This window comes from Octopus bimaculoides, chromosome 3 (assembly GCF_001194135.2).
Source record: "Octopus bimaculoides isolate UCB-OBI-ISO-001 chromosome 3, ASM119413v2, whole genome shotgun sequence".
Classification (NCBI taxonomy): Eukaryota; Metazoa; Mollusca; class Cephalopoda; order Octopoda; family Octopodidae; genus Octopus; species Octopus bimaculoides.
The window spans coordinates 18,942,375-18,951,875 of record NC_068983.1 but is presented as its reverse complement, the minus strand read 5'-3'; positions in this window follow the sequence as shown (position 1 = coordinate 18,951,875).

Here is a 9,501-nt window from a genome sequence, read left to right as displayed (position 1 = left end):
TATATACACACATTTGTATGTATCTTTCCAGCTAATTACTTTTTACCTATTTACCTATCTATAACTATACATATGTGTATACACACGTGTATGTATGTGTTTTTGTGTTTGTGTGCGCGCGTATGTGTGTCTGTGTGTACGCACATGTATACATATATGCACGTATACATAAACGTACATACGTACATACGTACATGCATATATACATATATACATACATACACCCATCCATCCTTCCATCCATCCATACATACATACATACATACATACATACATACATACATACATACATACATACATAGAGCTAAACGCTAGAGAAGCAAGAGAAATTAGGCTATTATTTCAGAACCACAATCGATTGCACGGTTTTCAATTACATCAGCCGACCATTTGATATTTCTGACAGCCAGTCGATATTACTTCGTGTTGTTTGTCTCACACGTATTTCAGTTGTCTGTCTCTAGATATATTTAGCACCATCCAATAATTTGTGCAAGATTGAATTGTTTCATACTGACTATAAATCATCGATTTATTGTCGGAAAAAAAAAATTCTTATATAGGGCATATAATCACTATCGGGACAGCATAGTGCAATAGCTAAAGTGAATATTTATTCCACCTTACATTACAATGTCTAAGAATTCGAAATATAATGAGTAGTAGTAGTAGTAGTAGTAGTAGTAGTAGTAGTAGTAGTAGTAGTAGTAGCAGTAGTAATAGTAGTAGTGGCAGTAGCAGCACTAGTGGTAGTAGTAGTATATTGTCGTGCTGCTCTTAATAATAATAATAATAATAATAATAATAATAATAATAATAATAATAATAATAATAATATCAACTATTGGCACAAGGTCAGCAATTTCTGTCCTGGAGGCAAGTCTTTTACATCGACCCCAGTGCTCGGCTGTTTCTTATTTTATCGAGCCAGAAATGTTGAAATGCAAAGTCGACATCGGTGGAAATACAATGCCATTATTGATAATAATAAATGCCTATATTATAGATTCAATGCCTCAAATTCGGAGGAAGGGGGATAACTGATTACATCGATCCCAGTATTTCACTGGTAATTGATTTATAGATTCCAAAAGGAAGAGAGGCAAAGTCGGCCTCGGTCGAATTTGAACACGGAACGCAAACACGGATGGAATAATGCTAACCATTCCGCCCGGCGCACTAGCAATTCTGCCAGTTCGCCGTCTGATAATAATAATAATCTTTCTACTATAGGCACAAGGCCTCAAATTTAGAGGAGGTGTAATAATAATAATAATGATAATAATAATAATAATAATAATAATAATAATAATAATAATAATAATAATAACAACAACAACAACAAGAGCATTCAGAGAGCGCGAACCTCCGCTAAGGCAACACCAACGGCCTCTCAACGATTAACCTGAGAGGATATTTAAAATGAGAATATCTGAAATTCGGTTGACTGCTCTAACGAACGAGAATATTAAAAATGAACCCAAACGCTCTCAAAAATTAAGGAAAAAAAATAAACGGAAAAATAATCCAGAATCCTTGTCCGGTACCTAATCGATTCCAATGATAGACATGGAATGTGAAAGTGGGTGTTCGTGCCGTACTTGTAATGATGTGTATGTGTCATCTACAGTGGGAACAGGGACAGTTTTCTAGGAAAGTTTTTTTTAGTCTATGCACTGATATAGCGTCTTTACGCCCGTTAAGGTCTATAGTGGAAAATTCAAGAAACCTAAATTCAAGAAGCGAAGGCTCCTTCCACGCTTTTGCCAAGTAGGCAAGAAGTTCTAAACTGGAGCAATATATTCAAAATTGGTAAAACTAAAAGTTGTTGGGGATAAAACTAAATTTATTATTGTAACAGAATATGTTAGTGTTACTTAATTTCGGAACTCTTTTACTGCCGTTTGTTTATGTAGTTTGATTTATGTGTTCATCAGCTTCTACTAAGATACAGACGTGTGTAAAATTAATAATAGAGAAACGAAAATAAAACTTTGAAAGCAGCAACGCCGCCATATCTTACGTGGAAACCATGAGCGTGATTTCAAGGGAGATTATCAGAGAAAGACTATGAAGTCAACGTAAGATCGTAATACGTCATATAAAATAAAGTAAATATATCATATAAACCAGAATCCTCGTCCGGTACCGGAACGATCACAAAATGTAATCAGTTCGTGCCAGGTACAAGCCGAAACATCTCTGAAAGTTTTATCGGAATCCATCCAGCGTTACTTGAGATATTTTGTCCACGTACAAACACGACTGAGACAGTACCCTGCCTTCGCTGAGCCGGAGATAATCATTATCATTATTGTTGTTGTTGTTCTTTGTGTTTCATCTTTTTGCCGGAAGGTCAGCAATTTTGGGGAAGGGGACGAATGTATTACATCGACCCCAATGTTCAATTGGAAGTTATTTTATCGATTCGGAAGGATAAAAAGCGAAGTCGACATCGGTGGAATTCGAACTCAGATCGTAGCGACGGGCGAAATACCGCGGAGCATTTCGTCCAGCGTGCTAACGATTCAGCCAGCTCACTGCCTCAATAACAACAACAACAACAATAATAATAATAATAATAATAATAATAATAATAATAATAATAATAATAATAATAATAATAATAATGATGATGATGATGATGATGATAATAAGTGTAATAATAAGAATGATGTCAAAACCATAAGAGATAATTGAACATTTAGGACGATACAAACAGAGCGGTCAATGCTGATTTAGATAAACGGTTGTAAAGAAGAAAAAATTAACAAAAAAAAAATAGACAACGGTTAACGACAAAATTTCAAAAAAAAATTACTCTATATGTATGGAGATGCAATGCAGAAGAAACAATGGAAACCGATAGATGTGGGATCACTTTCAACAGTAAGAGCATTCTATGAATTACACTGCATCTATCCATTTTCTCAACCATACCGATACATGTTTAGAATAGGATGTTCGAGTAATATTCGGCATGTTCAACCACATCTCTCTTAATTCTCACCTTCCTTTCAAAGGGGACTTTAAAAATGTCGATGGACAAATTTCATAGTTTGCTTCTTCAGTCTTGTTTACCACATAATTTCAATGTCCGATGGTAGCTGGGTTAGAATCTCACACGCGGCAGCATCTGTTCAGTATATCTTCAGAAGTCAGTCATGCTTCTGCAGAGTACGAGCGCACACACTGAGTTGGTTCTGTTACTCTAGGTGCAACTCAGGCCCAGCGGTCAGCAAGACTATGCCTATAGAGTTTATCTTGATTTGCCAACGTCCCTCCACCTAGCACTAACTGGTTAGAAATTTCTGGAGAAATATGTCCTACTGTATGTACAAGCCACGACGGTGATCACATTCTGCCCGAGATCGTCGTCGACCTTGCCCACTATTAATCTCGTACCGGATGCCGTTACGGATTTTCTACTCTTTGCATTACCCGACAGACAGTGAGCTATATAATGTGTGTCGTCATTCTTGATGGAAAGTGCCCAGCTTCTTTCTACGTTGGATCCAGGACTGTAGCACTCAATGAGATGAGCTATGGGAACATGTATCTCACAAAAAGAAACTTTGCCAACTGACTGCCAATGAATCAAATCCTCAATGAATTTGATAGTTTTATCAGATGCGGCGCTTTTTATATGATGTAGGAAGTTAATTGCATGGTGTAAAGTTATTGAGTTCTTGTCAGGAGCTTCGGTGTTCGGAAGGAGGAAAAGCAAAGAAGCGGACAGGGCTTCTATGTCAGTAGTCCCTTTTCTTTTAATGTTACTATTTAACCTGCATTTCCGTATGGAACAAACAAATGCCGTATTACAGGACATACGTGTGTGTTTTCATATATATTTATGTAACTCTCGGAACACATCCATCGACCACACACACACTCATTCACATACACATACACACACTCGAAACCACAAATATATTATTACACTGCTGTACAGCAAAGTATATTTGCAAATACGACTTTGGGGATTGATTTGTTTAAATATATTCGGTAGCCTTTATATTTAGAATAATATTGATCACCTGCTTGGTTACTGAGTTGGATCGGTGTGAAAATATATATTGTCACGTTTTGTGAATATCGAAGTAAAGGCAACTCATATGCTATGTTTCTTACATTCAGCTGTGGCCATATATGCCTATGCATCATAAAAAAAAACTTGACAATCATAATTTACGAGAAATTTCAAGACGCGTCATCCAAATATGCGTTTGAACAGGAACCAAACCATTACAGAATGCAAAAAAATAGTATATCGTTTGGTTCCTGTATAGTTTGTGATATATTAGATAAAGTATTGTATGGGTGTCGTCAACAACAATTATTTGGTTAAAGGTTTTATTGTAAATTGCAGTAACATAACTGTATGCGAACTAACGAGCTGTCTGTTTAATAGATAATACAGCATCAAATCACATCTCTATTTCTATCAGTTGTACTGCACTAAAAGAGAAATTGATATAAATTCGTGAAAAATTAAAACTTCTGCAGATCTAATGTGGATATTTATAGCTGTTTTATGAGGCAGAAACATATGAAATGGACTATCTGTATTAGTTCACTACGATTTGTAAAACTTTATTTCATTCTCTTTCCTTGTCTTCTACCAGATGCTACATAAATCGATTTGGTGTATGAGAAGAGATTTATCTCTATATTTATTCACAAAACTTTTTTTTCCTTAAGACGATTGCATCGAATTCTAGTCAATTTTAAATGACTTTGTTTAATCAGCCGTATAAAGGTTTCAATGCTGTGCACCAAAGTGCCAGACGTGTAGATCTGCAGTTACTACTGCCTGCCGCTTCAAATATATTGGCAATGTACCCAGTTTCACAAAATATACTTCTATTAATGTAATACTACCTGTAGGCTATCTGGTATTATTTGAGACGAATTACAGTTACACATCGAATTTATTACAGCAAATTCTCCGGAAAATTAAACTACCTCAGTATTTTTAAGTATCTGATACTAATTTCAGCTGAACGTTTTAATCTTATTTGCTGTGTAATCATCGATCGATATTGTATAATGTTTATGTTAACGTTTTTTGTAGTATTTTGTATTTTGATAACACATCCGAAGAAGTATATCTATAACGTGCTTTGACACAATAAGCAGCATGGCTGGCAAGATAGTTATGCGTATGGGCATGCGTGGTTGGTGTTTATTATATTTTGATGCATCTTCTGCTACTGCTGTTGTCTTATCCTATTCAGTCAGGGTAGCGGCACCAGGGATAATTTATCATTATTTCTAGATGTTCACTGAAAATAAGTGTTCAGGAAATAATGCCAGGGAGTTTTCCAGTCAATGGTAAGCCTATTAATCAAGAGCTACGGAATGAATTAAATGTTGCTCGTGTTCTAGCTTTATAGCAAAGTTTTCCTAAAATGTATTGGACTATTATAATCCAGGCTATCAATCTACATATTGTATTTATTAAAGGAAATCGAAAATATCTAAACGTTTAGAGTGGATTTGGCATTTGTACCAAAGTATCGAGTTATCTTGACTTTTATTACAGAACAAATTAGATTGATCATCACTATCAATAAGGGAGTGGATTTTGCAGCGCTTTCGGAATGCCATAATCGAATTACTACGTCCTCTGAAATTGCGGGACGTGTGCCAAAATTTGAAAGCATTATTATTATTATTATTATTATTATTATTATTATTATTATTATTATTATTATTATTATTGCGTTTGCACAGCTTCTAGCGCTGGAGATGTACTATGGTGTCAACTGTTCACTACCAGTGAACTAAGGTAACACATTATTTTTCGAGCACCTTCCAGAGTATTCGCGCGGTTCCAAGTAGTGCTGTTTTCTGTAAGTGCTCCACTCTTATTGCAGCCCATATTTATTCCATGTACTTCTCGAGAATTTTCCTCACTGTTCCCAGGGCTCCGACAATTATTGGTACTACTGCTACTTTTTTCATCGACCACAACTGCTTAACTTCCCAAGCTAATCTCTCATATTTCTCGAATTTTTTTTTCTTCCTTACTGCATACCCTGCTGTCGGCTGGGCATGCTATATTTATGACTAGTATAGTTTAATTTCTCTCCCAATTAAGACTGTCTTCTTATATTCTATCTCATGGTCGCACAACAGAATCATAAAATCCCATAGGATCTTTGCATTATTATTTTCGATGATGCCTTCGAGATGGTGGTCGTATCAATTTCTTTCTCTGTGAAGACCATACTTGTTGCAAAGCGTCCAATGGACAAGCCTGTCTAGATTGTTGTGGCGTCGTTATATTCCTTCTGGGATAGTGGCTTCATCAATATTTCCATTTCCAAAATCCCCGAGTACTTATGGACCGCCTCTTCGATCTTCTTCGTAACCTTCCCCGATGGTATCGTAAGCCCGTCCATACATTTGATTTTGCCTCTCATCAATACTAACACACCACACTTTCTCAGTCCGAACTCCATTCTGATATCAGCACTGGAATTATACACCGTATCAATGAGGGAATTGACTTCGGCTTCATCTTTATCATAAAGTTTGAGGTCATCCATGAATAACAAATGATTGAATTTTGTTGGCGGCTTTTGAATACATACCCAGCTTTTTCTTTCCTCAGAATCAGTGTTACAGGTATCAAGCCCAATACAAAAATCGAAGATGCCCCTCCTAAATTCTACTGTACATAAACGTCTTCTGTATGCTGTCAGATCCGCCTCCAATTCGCCATACTTTTTCCACGCAATTGATCAACATTCGATACAATACCAAATCGGTTCATATATTCCATTATCAAAGATTGTGGGATAATATCGTACGCCTTACAATACTCGATCCATGACATCGCTAAGTTACGTTTCCTCCTCTTGCAGTCTCTAAGTACAGATTTGACTATCAGGAGTTGATCCTTGGTACCTCTGCACCTACGCTTGCAACCCTTCTTTCCAGATGTCCGTACAATAATTCTGCGAGTATTCCAGTCAATAATTTCCGCATAAGTGTCAAACAGGATACCGGCCTGTAATTGTCTACCGTATTATCTTTTTCGATTTTTCAAGCACAGTACTGTCCTATCCAATGTCAACCACTCTGTTGTTACTTGGTCGGTATTAACAAGTTGTTGAGTTGCGCAGCTATTCGTACATGACATTCACTAAATCTTTTGATCCAGTAGCCTTGAACTCCATCTGGTCCCGGGGCCTTCCAGTCGCTCATTCTTTTCTGATTTTCTTCACTTTGCTAGCTGAAATGACTCGTTGTACCTCTTTTGGACAGACTACTGTTTCTTCAGTTCGTGCAACTATTCAGCATCCTTCTTGTGCTACTTATCTTTGCACCAGATTTCACTCCAAAACGTTTGACTATCATTGGTATCTGGAATCAACTTCTCATCTGTACACTCTCCATTTATTTCTTTATAGACTCTCTTCTGATCTACTCTAAATAAACTATTCTGGTGGCAACACTTCATTCTTTGGTCGTATCTTACCATCTTTTCTTTCCTTGCAACGAGTCGCTGTTTCAGTTCCTCCACTACTACATTCAAGCCCTCTCTTTCTATATTATACTTCCTTTAGTGCGCCTTGTATTTGTATTTTGGTCGCTTTTAAACTCCCCTGTCTCTTTTAGGTCTAACACAGAAATTTCCTTCGAGAGCATGTCTAACCCAGCCTATATTCTTTTTTCCTTCATGGGTCTTTTCTTTTGTCACTCCCATTATATTTCTTTTTCTTGACATCAACACCCACATTTTCTGCTACAACAATATTTGTTGCCTTGATCAAATTATTTGTTTCTGTGATGTTGTTTGTTCTGATGTATTTCAGAATATCATTGACATTTTTTCGTTTCTTTGTTCAACTTCCAACGGTCAATAATTTTAAGTTTGCAAATAATGTCGCTACCATTCTCCTGTAGCTTACCTTTATTCTGACGTAAATTGCCTTTTGTTCATCTGTCATGTCGCCATTAGTTTTATTGTCTTCTTTTAGATCATCTATATGTCTCTCCTAAAGTAGACGACCACTGTTCCTTTCCTGTGCTATGAGATTACTCTTATTAGTAAGAACTGTATTTTCATCGATATCACTGCTGGCATTTTCCAAGAGCCGTTCTTTGATGGCTTCGAGCTCTACTTCAGTCAACCGATGATTTGTTTTCTTATTCTTCTAGATTTATCACATAGTCTCTGTTCCATGAGTTGAAACAATCCCTTTTCCCTACAATAATTATACATACATTGTTGGTAACCCCTAATTTGAGCGACAATTTCATCTACCGTGTACCTCAGGTAGTAACACTCTATAACTACAGCATGTATATATATTCTGTGGTAAAAATATATCTAAGTTATATATATATGTGTATATATGTATGTTTGTGTGTGTTTGTGTGTATCTGCGTAAGTTCACACAGAGATATCATTATTGTAATGGGTTCGTCATATTTCTCATGCAGATATTCCATCAATTCATCCATCTATGTTCTCCCCCCCCCCTTTGTTCTTGGAAAGATCATTAATATAAGACCTCCCAAAATCTTCGTCCATAGGGTCTTATTGCGAAGAACTTTATTAGATCTTCAGGCAGATTTCGAACGTGACTAATCAAGACTATGGATATCATACAACCATCTCGTTCTTCGTCTACCCACCAACGTAGCCCTGTTGGCTCGCCTTGAAAAAGTCTGTCTAACGACTGGTTTTGATATGTTCTAATTATATATCCAAATCCCCGCAGGTGCGACCTCGCAGTGCTGAAATGTAACACCTCACCTTTAGGGATCTATAATCTCTAAACTTCGCACCCTCTCGACTCGCGTTACCCCAGGCAACCTTCGTAGAAACTCCGTTTTGCCTGCTTTTGCGATCATATTCCTTGGCTATTACTCAATATTTATGACCATAGGGAAGGGTATGCATGAAAACATGATTGGAGAAGCCGAATTTTTATCTTTCTCAAACTTCCCTTTTCTGATAATCGCATGTTGAGTCTCATGCATTACTCGTCCACCGCCTTCAGTTCTTACATCTAATTCAACCTCCTAATTCTCATCATTCCTGAGTATAGCCCCGAGATATTCATACTTCTCCACTCGTCTCAGAGATGTTTCACCAATGCCCAGTGTGCACTGAGAGAATTTCCTTGAGACGACTATAGTTTCAGTGTTTGAAACATTAATTGTCTTTCCTGATGGAAATCACAATCTGTGGTACCCAGTAATAGCATGTCGTCTGCAAACATCAGACGGCCGATCCTACGCACAACGATTGTGGTATCTCTTCGATGAATGCTGTTTCTGCAGTCCAGTTCAAAAAATATATAAAAGGGGAGGTAGAAATAATCAAGCATATTTACATGTTGAAAGGTCTCACCATGTGCTAGTCTACAAATATCTGAGCATGTATATGTGCTTCATGGCCACCAGAATATGTCCAATAATCCTAAACTCCTGTAAATCACCCCACAGCCTATCGCATGGCAGGCAGTCAAGTATATATAT